This window comes from Phaethon aethereus (assembly GCF_964289735.1).
Source record: "Phaethon aethereus genome assembly, chromosome: 3".
In the NCBI taxonomy this organism is placed as follows: Eukaryota; Metazoa; Chordata; class Aves; order Phaethontiformes; family Phaethontidae; genus Phaethon; species Phaethon aethereus.
The window spans coordinates 44,478,189-44,490,536 of record NC_138576.1 but is presented as its reverse complement, the minus strand read 5'-3'; positions in this window follow the sequence as shown (position 1 = coordinate 44,490,536).

Below are 12,348 nucleotides of genomic sequence, written 5' to 3'. Positions count from 1 at the left end.
AAAGAGAATTCCAACTGAAGTCAATTTGGAAAAAAACTATTTATTATGACTAGAGGAAAGTAAGATACAACTTTAGAAGGGACTGCAAGCATGGTTTTCTCAAACTAGCAAAACAAAGACTAGGAGGGAATATGACTTCAGTTAATAAACACATCAGGATAAAAGCAGGGAAAGGTGAAGAGCTATTTGAGGTAAAAGCTAATACGTACATAAGAATAAACAAGTGCTAAGTGTTCATGCATAAATTTTACATGGAAATTAGGAAGCGCTTCCTAACCTCAGAAGAACAAAAGATCTTGTAGACTGACCAGAGAGGAGTGTTAGGATGTGGGGCAGATCTCAGAAGTTATACGATGGAGCTAATAAAAGGGCTTTTATGACACATTTGTTCATGGTAGGTATGTTTAAACAACACAGCCCTGAAGATTCCCAGCAATCCTCTAAGTTCAGACCATCTCCCATGTTAGAAGTATCACATCCCACATCCCTGTATAATAAATGGACAGAAATTGTTTTGGTGTTAACTCAGGGTCTTCTGTAAGTCCTCAGGGTACCTAACTAATAGTACATTCACATGTACACAATTTTTATGGGTGCTTAAGCTGAATGTGGTCTTTGTTTCACCCATTAATGGAAATGGATCAGGACACTCCTCTAAACAAGAAGCAGACTCTAGAACACATAGGGACTGTCAGCTGCTGAGGTTACTTTTGATCTAATTGATCTATCTACTTTTCTGCAAATTCTTAATGTGCTTTTTTGTATATATAGAATAAGTTTCTAATAATGTTTATATTTCTACAGTTCCTCTGTCAGTGTGTATGTATGTTCATATATACATATAAAAGTACAACTATAGTACACATATATAGGTATAAATTTTCATATCCATAATCATAAAGTACTGTATAATAGCTCTAATGGAGAGAAGAATAACTACATGTTTACTGGAAGGCTGTAAATGGCTTTGAACACTTTCAGTGAAACACTTCAATATTTCTCTAACATAATGTTTCGAAAGGTCCCAGGGTCAATACAAATTTAATATATGGAGGCTAAAAGAAAATTTGACAGAAAATTTGTTCAAAGAGCACAGTAAGGTGGCCATTATGTTGTCTTATTAGAGAAATTAAAGCATTGCACACACTGCCTGACTCATAGAGTCTGGCTTTTCTATTGAATAACTTGAAACCTGTATTTTCAACACAAGTATCAACTTTTTAAGTGTAATTTCCTTTTCGCCTCTATATATTTAATAATATCAGATGGGGCAAAATTGTTTGGGAAGTTCAAAAGGCAGAGAGCCATTGGACTCCCACAAATACTGTTTAGTTAGGCAGGCAAGCACTAAAGTTTGCATGCAAATGGGCTAAATGGAGTCTTTGCAGGTGTAAACTGTGGCATTTCATCTTCTGCACATGCACAGAAAGCTTCATCTTTTGGAAAACTTCTTTGCAGATATAGCAGTGTTGTGGTTTAGCCCCAGCCAGCAATTAAGCACCACACAGCCGCTCGCTGACTCCCACCCCACCCTGCAGTGGGACGGGGAAGAAAATCAAAAAAAAACTCGTGGGGTGAGATAAAAACAGTTTAATAGGACAACAAGAGAGGAGGAAACAACAATGATAACAACAATAATAATACTGACAAAGGAATGTGCAAGAACAAGTGATGCCCAGTACAGCAATTGCTCACCACCTGGTGATCGATAGCCCGTTCCAGAGCAGTGATTCCCACCCCTCAGCCAACTTCAGTTTATCTACTGGGCATGACGTTATATGGTAGGGAATATTTCTTTGGCCAGTTTGGGTCACCTGTCCTGGCTGTGCCTCCTCTCAGCTTCTTGTGCACCTCCTCACTGGCAGAACACGGGAATCTGAAAAGTCCTTGAGTGAACCACAAATAAAAACTTCAGTGTGTTATCAATATTATTCTCCAAAGTACAGCACTATACCAGCTACCAGGAAGAAAAAACAACTCCATCCCAGCTGAAACCAGGACAAACAGTACAGAAAAATGTGTAGCATATATGTATTAACATATGGAGGATCTATATACTACACAATCTTTTAAATTAGAACTGGATCTGCAGTGTTGAATTGGATTTGAGGGATATGTTTACCTGGAAGACATGCAGCATGTCACCAGCAAACCTTCCAAGCAACTTTTCCTCAAGAAGGTGGAAATTCCCTCCAATGATGTAATTTATGCTATTACATCAAATAAAATGTACTTTAGCAGCAAAAGTTCCTGATACAACATTGGTGTGATTACTTTTTCCATTACAAAGGAACTGGAAAAAATGCTTCTGTGAAGACATGATTATACTTAGAAGTGTTTCTCATACAGTCTGCCTGTAAAATTCATCTCTCCTGTTCATCGTAGTGTAAACATTTGTGGTTCAAACTCAGTATTTACTTGAAAAAAAAAAAAAAAAGAAAGAACAGCACATTTGAAATTGTTATGGGGTGTGGATTCAGAATCTATCTCATCACACTAACATTTTTTGTATGGTTATATATACATACATGGAGGACATCTGTCTGAATTTATCCTGTTGGAAGTGACTGATATACAAACTGCACTCATTTTACAGCAGATAACACATATAATCTTCCAAGATGTGTGTGGAAACATTAAACAAATTAACTGGGTTAGATATTTTACTTGGGATAAACAGAGAGAGTACTATGGAAGTCAAGGATATGACTCATTTGTTAAACACTTCATTTCTAGGCCTTCCAAGACATTTATTGTGATAGCATCTAGCAGACTCACAAAATGCTGGAGAGATTTAATGTGCACCCTACTTGTGTGAGATACAGATTTACCACATCCTTTTTCCTGATGCAAGCCTGAAGCCCAAAGTCAATGAGCCAGTTACCCAAGGCTGGGAACTTGAATCCAAGTCACTTGAATCAAGCATGTGCTGAAACAACAACCTCCTCTCCCCTTTCCTTTTCAGTAGTACTTTATAGACAAATGTGTAAAAATAAAAGACCTGAAATTGTTAGAAGACTAAACAGAATGATGGAGATTATAAGACAATTGTGTTTACAAGGACCACTACAAATGAGTTGAACCTCTTCTGAACTGACACATTTGGTCTGATTTGTTCCTGAAGTTCTCTAAATCTTCTTAAGGTATTCTGTACAAAAAAAACTCTCTTTTTTTTTTTTTTCCTATTTTTGTCCAATTGAAATCTTTATTTCTGATTTTTACATATTTTTTTTTAATTCTTCTTTTCCTCATCGTGCACAAGTATAACAGGCTTTTTGCTTCTTCAGAACAGGCTCTATCATATCCATTCCAAGTCTTCTCTTTTAATCACTGAAATCCCAATACCCCCTGTATTTCTCACCTGTTCATTTTTGTTCATGTATGCCTCTCTAGCTGCACTGAATCACCAAATTTATATGTCAGGTTTCGTGGGTTTAGTTATTTGAGTTTTTGTTGAGAAACAAATCAAAAAAGGTTAAACAGGAAATGGAACTTCCCCATCTAGAAGAAGTGGCACAAAATCCCGTTATTTTCTCTTTTACTACTCATTTCTGTTTCTCCCTGCTCAGGGACACATTTGGATTTGAAGGAAGTGCACAGAGTATAGGCAATGGACCCCTGCTATTCCTGGGCCTTTGTCAGTGGTGACATTATGTGTCAAAAAGAAAAGCATAAGCCTGTTTAGCCTGTACTCTATAATCTGTCCCTGGATCCTAAATTGAGTTTAAAGTGGCTGAACTTAACTATTTGTGCCACTGTATTCTTGTATTTATTTGTGAATATAAATTATCACTTAATATTAGACCACAGGTAAGTCTTCTCCTGGAGCCTTTCACTGACTGTATCTGATATGTCAGACCAGTAACATAGAAAACAAAAATGCACTGAAATTTGTAATTTGCAGTGCCTAAAATATTTGTGCAGGAGTTTCTACTGTTTAATTCAGAATTATATGAAACATTGTTTTTCATGTAGCAAGGTTTCATAGCATGGATAAACGCTGACTCATGAGATGAGTGGCAGGACATCACAGTGGAAATCTCTGTAGGCAGATAAAACTTGGTCTCCTTCATCACAAATTAAGGAAAATATTTATAAAAAAATAATATGGCAAAATAGCCAAGGTACAAAGTCTTAAAGATGTGTTTACTACAGCAAACTCATATAAACTATGATGAGTGCTTCGAAATATCTAAGTAGTAGAAGAAACATTCAGCTGAATTTTAAGATACTATAGTCATTTGTATGAGGAGATTCCTGAGAAAGAGAGAAAAACAACTGTTCAGAGTTTTGCAATTGAATCCCAGTGGCTGATTCACTGCACAGGAAATTTTTCACTTCCAGGTTTTGTGTTTTGGCTCACGTAGAAAACTCAATGTTTTTGCCTTTCGACACATGCTTTTACTTCTGCAGATTTGTACTGCTTCTATCCCACCTGATCTGTTGAGTTTGTCTTTGAGAGGAATGTGAAAATTTACTGCAGTAGGAAAGTGTACAGAAATAATCTGAATGTCCTAACATCACTCCTGCTCTTTGCAGAGGAACGAAGGGACAAAAGAGAAGACTGGGGCAGGGCCAGGTGAGGTGGGGCCAGAGTGCCCAGGTTCAACTTCTAGGTTTGTACCATCTATTTATTCCTTTCAACTGAAGGAAGAGAGGTGCAATTCAGCAACATGATCAAATAACTGAACAGGAATTTGGAACACAGCTTTCTAGATAAAAGTTAGCAAGACCATTTCATCAGAAATGCCTCTTCCCAGAACATGAATATACCTTAAAAGCCTCTCAGACCAGACACACAGTGGAAGAGTCATTGCCTCACTTTGAGTAGACACTTCTTGAAATATGTGCTTTTGCTTTATATATATGCTTTGTATATATTATCCTATAGTTCAAGTGAAACATAAATAGGATGAGAGAGAACTTTATCTTGATTCAACAGCTACTGTCAGACTTCTCAAAAATCTCTGTGAAGAGGACAAGTAAAATAAAATTTAAATGTATAATAGCTATATTTACTGGTTGATATTTTCTTCCTGCTGAGGGGCATTTACCTCTACAGAGCAAAAGCGATACAGATCTTGGGAAAATCTCACCTTCACATTCAAACGATTCTGGAGGTACTTCATGAAAACCAGCTGCTGGTGTTAATTAATGTAGCATGAAAGTAGGTAACCTCCACACCCACCTTTTAAAGCAGCATTAGTTTACAGCATTCCTCGGTTTTTGGGACAGCCTGTGTCAGAGTAACTCGGGTCTCAGAAATGTCCATCACTCACTGAAAGACCTGAGGTGTGGGACATTCAGAGACTTGACTCAGACTCAGCAAATGGTAACACTTTTCAACTCCTTTGGATCACATACCACAGTATACTTGTGGATATGAACTTTTCACCACTAATAGAGCTGATGATCTCTCAGTAATGTTAGAGTAATTGAAAGCTATTTTCAGACTACACATTGTGAAGAACATGGGAACTCAGGAGCACTTTGTACCAAGTTGTATTATTCTCATCCACTGCACTTAATGGTTTTGGGTACAGTTTTCAAAATGTCTTGTCTCAACTCTTAGTCAAAACAATACTTTGTTTTATTTTCCACCTTTTGACTCCTGAGAAAAATTTAGCTAAGGCCTCTGTCTTAAAGTGCACTGTTTTTCCCCATAGTAAGCTCCACAAGAAACTTGCATTGCTTTTCTTGGTTCAGGTGCCCAGCCATCACCACTCAGGATATAAAACATCTTGTTTACTTCTAGACACATCTCTGGGCCTGTTGTCATGCTATTTCAGAAGTGCGTTGCAGCTAGCTACAGGTACCAAATGGAATCAGAGAAAGGCAGAGGTTCTTGATTGAATTTATTTGTGTTTGAATCTGTCAGGGATAAAAGAGCCAACAAATAATAAAATAGATGCAAGCCTCTGTAAGTCAGCAGCCACCTGCTACCTCTGGGCTATTAGAGGGGCCCTCAGCATGACAACACAAATCCATGCTGGCAGGCCAATCACAGCTTAAAAAAACCCCTACATCAGCTCAGCTCATCAACTCAGTCAGCAGAGTGACAGCAATGTTGAAATTTCACTTTTCCTGATATTAGTTGTGAATTGTTTTATCATGTTATTTTTGCTCTCACCCTCTCATCATCTTTTAAATGCTGATAGTGTTGATGGCTCTAAAATGCAGTCTATCTAGTTGCTTTTTCAAGAAATGGAGGTTTGGTTCTACTCTTTTTTGTTTCCCCAAATAGGCTGAATTTCTTGTTTAATTTCTCTCCTTTCTATACATTTAAATCATGTAAATTACAGGGAACTGTAAAAGTCTAAGTACTCATCACAGGCACCATAATTATTGATAATAATCTATTCTTCAAAGCTAGCACCATTTCACATGCTGTTCACTAATTTCATTCCCATTTATAGAATAAATTAAATTCTGTGCTGACTTGTATCACCTGCAACTGCATTTAAATTAACCCTAAGAGTTTAGGAACTAGAAAACAATTTTTATATGATGGTATGCTGCTACCTTACAACGGTGCTTTGTTTAAAAAGGTTATGCAAAGGGACAGAGCAGAATGCACTGTTAGTAAATGGAGCAAATAGTTAGGGCTGTGAAAACAAATTAAATCAGTTCAGTAGTCTGAAGCAAGCCCTGACATATTTTTTCAAACAACAAATGACATCTTAGCCTCAGTATAGTCAGTAAAAGTTTTGCCAATAACTTCCACAGGGCTGGGATTTCACTCCCATGGACTGAATTTGAATAGGAGGATTGTGGTGTTTTTTGTTTAAGTTGTTGTCTTTGAGAATACAGTCCAAAGCATCCTGCCTGCATCAGAGGCTGCAAAACTGATATTTAGAGAAGATGGAGAAGGGAGAAAATAAAACAAAGCTGTAAGTTATTACTTTTCCTTTTGTTGCCCGGAATTACTGTACACCAATGTTTTACAATGTCTCCGTATCTTCAGCGATGTATCATGGATGTTTGATAGGATCACATACTTGTTCTCATTAAAAGGATCTTAAAGACTTCTGTGTGGTCTCATTTATTTTCTAGAAAGCCTGCATTACTAATCTGAACCAGTGAAGGAAGAGAATTTAGTCTGAAACCAATGAAGGTAAATGGTGAGGTTCCCCTGGGACATCATCAAAACTTGGATTTGGCCTTACTACAAGGAGTAATCACAGACAGGCAAATTTCAGCATCTCTGAGCTGTCAGCGACCTGATTCTCTTCATCCCTCATTATCACATCATATATTGGGGAGAGACCTGAAAATTATCCAGAAAAGCTGTCTCTTTTTTGAACCATGGGGAGTTACATGTGAATGAAGAAATGACTTGTGGGGTGAGATGTAGGGCCAAACAAACATGAGCTTTATGGAAGTATCCTAATTTGTTCCCTGCTCTTTTTCTTCTTTTAAAATTCTTTTGGCACCAAGACAAGAGCGTTTTCTTTTGCAACTCCTGCAACTTTTCAAGACAGAATTCCTTTATTTTTTCCACTACTTCTATTTTTTTCATATTCTTTCTGAATTCCTTTTAGCAACACCTTAGGGTGTTTTGTAATATCTATCCTGCAACTGTATCATTTAAATATGAAGCTTAGTAAATAAATAAACATGAGAGAAAAGAAAGAACGACTTCGCTTCATAAAGTTGCATTATACAATAAATCTTTTCACTCCTAGTGTATATTCACCTATGACCTTCCTTACAGCACATGAGCACAGTTCAAGTAATTTAGAAATGAATAAACATTTTTGTTTAAGTAACAAATATTGTGCTCCTTCTGCATCCAAACTCGTACATATATGAGAAGTATAACAGTCTAGAATAGCACAGTACAATAACTGCTGTAAAAAAACACATTCTCATAAGCAACAGCTGTCAGCTAAAATTCTTTGTAATTTTCTCTTGAAATAAATTCACCTTTTCTTTCTGCCTACATTATTCACAACCTGATATCACACAGAGCCAGAACAAAATTCAATAACCTTTAAAACCTGCCTACATGGTATGGTGGGTATTTTTGTAGCCAGACTAGTAGTGTCTGACAGTAGCCAGACACTAGCTTCCTGTGGGGGTAGCAAGACATTAGCAAATGGAGCACTAGTGTTAAGGGACGTATTTTTCAGGCAATCTCTAGAGTTTCTAGAAGGACATAATAAAACTAGAAACTAGGGATCACTATTCCTTTTAAATCTGGGACTTCCCTTGTTATAAACCTGCCTTGAATGATATATTGAAATATGTACCTTGTGTCACACTGTTCATCAAGGTGTCACATTGTATCATGTCACTTTATGTAGCTCAATATGACAGATGTATCTCTAAAGCAATGCGTCATCATGTCTCTTGGCATAAGGAGATGTGAAAATAAATACATTCTTGTTTTGTTTATGGTAAACTACTTCCAGAAATAGAAAAAAAAGAAAACATCAAAAAACCAAACATCAAACAAAACACTTTTATTTAGTTTTGGAATATTTTAAGTAAATGAAGTGATAGGGAAGTGCCTCCTTCATTCATCTTAAAAAAAAAAAGTATACAGATTAATATATGCCCAGAGTGCATAATTTCATTCTGTTCTTCCTTTGATTTAAAACATAGAAAAAAACATGCTTGTAAGTAAGTTGTAAACAGTTGTTATATGTTCTATAGATAGCTAGGGAATTTTCAGACTTAGAAAAAATGACTAACAGACTGAACAAGTAGTAAATTCTTGTTTTGTTGGTAACAAATAATTGTATTTATTTAAAAAGCATATATTAATTAACATTCAGGGTTATTTTGTTTACTTTTCTAGTTTCCTTGAAACAAGTTTTATAAATTATTTCCACATTATATTGAATTGTCTCAGTGGGCAATACACTGGATTCACTGATACGTTCTGTTCGCTGTGAACTATTCCTGTGTTGCAATATGCTGTAAAACAAGTTAGTTGGCTGGGGAGGCAAAACACGGGCCTGTTTTGCCTTGCTAATATTTTGCAAAGCAGGTGGACTGCAGTGAAGAATTTGGCTCAGTGTTCATATAGTTGTGTATAGGTGGCCCAATTTACCACTGTGTACTTTAGTCCATTAAGGATGTAATGCCAGTAAGTCAAATTCACTCTTTCATAAAGCAGAAATGTGAGGAAAAAGACACCTGTCACAGGGCATTATGGTTCCCAAATCATCTGTTCAGCCCTCTCGATGGCTGCATCTAATGTCCCAGGTTAAAGTATATGGCAATGATGCATCATTCACTGGTCACTGCTCTCTCCCCCAGCACCCAGCTCCATTTCTCTTTCTCCATAATACACCCTCATTTGCTAGACACCACAGTTCTAAACCCCGCTTGTACTTTAAAATAGAAAAAGTGTTATTCATCTCTCAGCACTGAGACTTATTCTAGTCAAGGTTTTGAATACACAAGAAGCAAGGACTGGTAGAGCTGGAAACTGAAGTCCTACGTACAAACATGCAAAAGAACACGCTATGTCCAAACATGCAGAAGACAATTTGGTATCCCTAATCCAGCCCTGTCAATTTGCTTTAAACCTTACCCAGAGAGTTTATATCAGGGCTTGGAAGTCTTATAGAGTATGCTCTTACGATGTACCATGTTTGCCCCAAGATTTTGGGTAGTAATGTGTACTCCTGTTAAGTGAGAGAAAAAAAACATTGTTAGATGGTGGCATAGTCTGCACAGAGTAGGTTAAGCAAAAACCTGAACTGAACTCAATCTCAAAACCCAGAGATAAAAGTCCCCGTGATCCAGCTTCCAAACTGAAAGTAGATCAAGTCACCAAAAACACACACTGATAGCTATGACTGCATCCTCAGTATATTATTTTATAGGCATCTGAGTAAACTAATGAAATATACTGCAACAACATATAGTTTTGACTTGCGGTGTTTTTCAAGCTAACAGTCACCCTGAAAGATTTCACATCCATTCCTTTCTCTGCATGTGCAAGTTGTATGTTGTTATCTGTCTCTAATCTGGGTGTTTTAAACAAGTTTGGGCATGTAAACATGAACTCAAATGACATTGGGATTGTAGTGTGGTATGTACTGTACCTTCATACCTTAAAGACAGCTAAAAAAAATAAAATTGAATAAAGTCTCCCAGTTTCTCCAACAATCTTGGGAGAAAATATCAATCATTCTTTAATGAGATTCTTAAAGACAGGGACACTTTTTGTTTCCTTTTATTATTACATCCACTAAGAACATTCCAGACCAGTCCACTATTTGTAAATGCTGATATTGTCGCTCTCAGATCTACACCTTTCAGTTCAATGTAAAGCAAGGATTTATTTTAATTCTGATGTAGAAAAAATGGGCAATTCTTTTTAAGAACAAAAGATTGCAATATTTTGCGTGATACTTCTCATGCTATTAGATTATTTTCTTTACTAGGAGTTGATGCACTGTAGCCAACCTATTCCTTCCTAAGCTTCATGTTGTTCTTACAGAGAACAGAGAGAAGACAAATGTTTTGCATAGGATGTTGTCAGATAGTTTTAATGGCCATACCTGAGAAACAAGAGAGGAAGAAGAGATTGCAAAGCTTAGTTATTTGGATGAGGACTTAATTAGGAACTCTGTTCTATAAGACTAGTATTGCTTTCTGTTCTCGTTTGTTCTTTGTGTAATATGAATGACATGCCAATTGTGTATGATTGTAGATAGTTATTTATGGAACTAGATTTTGCCTCTACACTTAATTATGCTTTTCCATGTGAGGTAAGAATGCTGCTGCCACTGTGCTGTTTAACTGAATCTATTTTTGTTTCCTTTTTTCTATTAATCTGTGAATTGATAGTCATTTTTCTCACCCTTCTGTGTTATTCTTTCTACTTGTTTATATGACAAATTTTCTGGTGACCAAATACACCTCATGCAAAAATCTTCTAATATATGATATATTTATATGTGTGTTTTAATATAATATAAATACAGATATCTATTTATATTATCTATGTTTATATCATAAAGACATATGTATACATTTAGATTTCATATATCTGTATTATATAAAATATTGCAAAGTATTTATCTTATAAAATATAACAATTTGTTAGTATAGTTTATTACTATTAATTATTAATTTTTATTATTTTAGGAATTTTTATTAATTTTAGGAAATTTTTTTTTCCATTTTCCTAAATCGATCAACTTACTGTAACCAAATATTGAGTCTGTATTCATATGCATGTTTATGTGCAGGTATACATAGGACTATTTTTCAACAGCAACTTTTAAAATTATTAGACAGTGTCAACTGATTCTGAGAGATAGGTATCTCAAAGACAGAAAGATTCCACAAGCTTTATGAAAATAGGTGATTGATTAGATGAAAAAAGTTTTTTCTATAACTGCTGTTAACTACTCTTTGCTTGACTTGGGAGAACCTAAATGGGAAAGGAAGACACTGGAAGTCATGGAAATGATCATGTCTTTTGTCTTTTTTTGTGTTGTGGTTTTTTTTTTTTTTCTCTTTTATGTAGGAAAGAAGAAAGGGGTGCAGGGGAGAATACAGAATACATTCATTCCCACGGTCATAAATGTGCACTAACAATATCAATGAAACATGAAATTGTATTAATATATTGGGGAGAAGGAATTTCTATATTATTATTGTTCCTCCTAAAGAATTTGAATATGTACTTTTAAACATTATTTATGTACTTTGGTTTGTACAGTATAAATAAAAGCCATTTGTCCAATGCCTTGGATTTGTGTACTGGCTTCTTCAAAAAATCTCAATTCCTTTTCCCTAAAGCATTAACAAACTTAGAAAAAAAATATTCATGCCAACAAAACATTACATTGAATCAGCCCTATAAAATCCCAAATATGTTTGCTTGTCTTTAGAAGTTTCCTATAAAAGAATTACTGTGTTGTTTGTAAAGTTCTCCTCTGACACCCTGAATATCATAGTTGTGTGTACAAGGTAAGGTATGTATACTCTAAACTTAGGGAGGCAGAAGAGATGTATCTCAGGAAGTTGTTGACGGATTCCAGACCATGTGGCTTTGTGAAAAAAAAAATCAGACAAAAAACTTACCAAAGTTAAAGAGATGACACAAAAGATCCATGCTCTAGAGATTTTCACATAAAGAAAAGATAATTTCTCAGACTTCATGCTTTGGAAAAGCCCATGAAGTTCTGAAGCAGGATCCTACAGGATTCTGTGTGAGAGCTGATGTGATCAGAATCAACTCACTAGACCTGCATTTTAAAATTCCACCTATAAATAACTGTACTTTCAATTCAAAATACTAGAAATTAAATAGGTTGAAAAAAATAACAGACTTATTCTAGAGGAGATTCACATAAACTGGTTTATATTTGAAGTAAT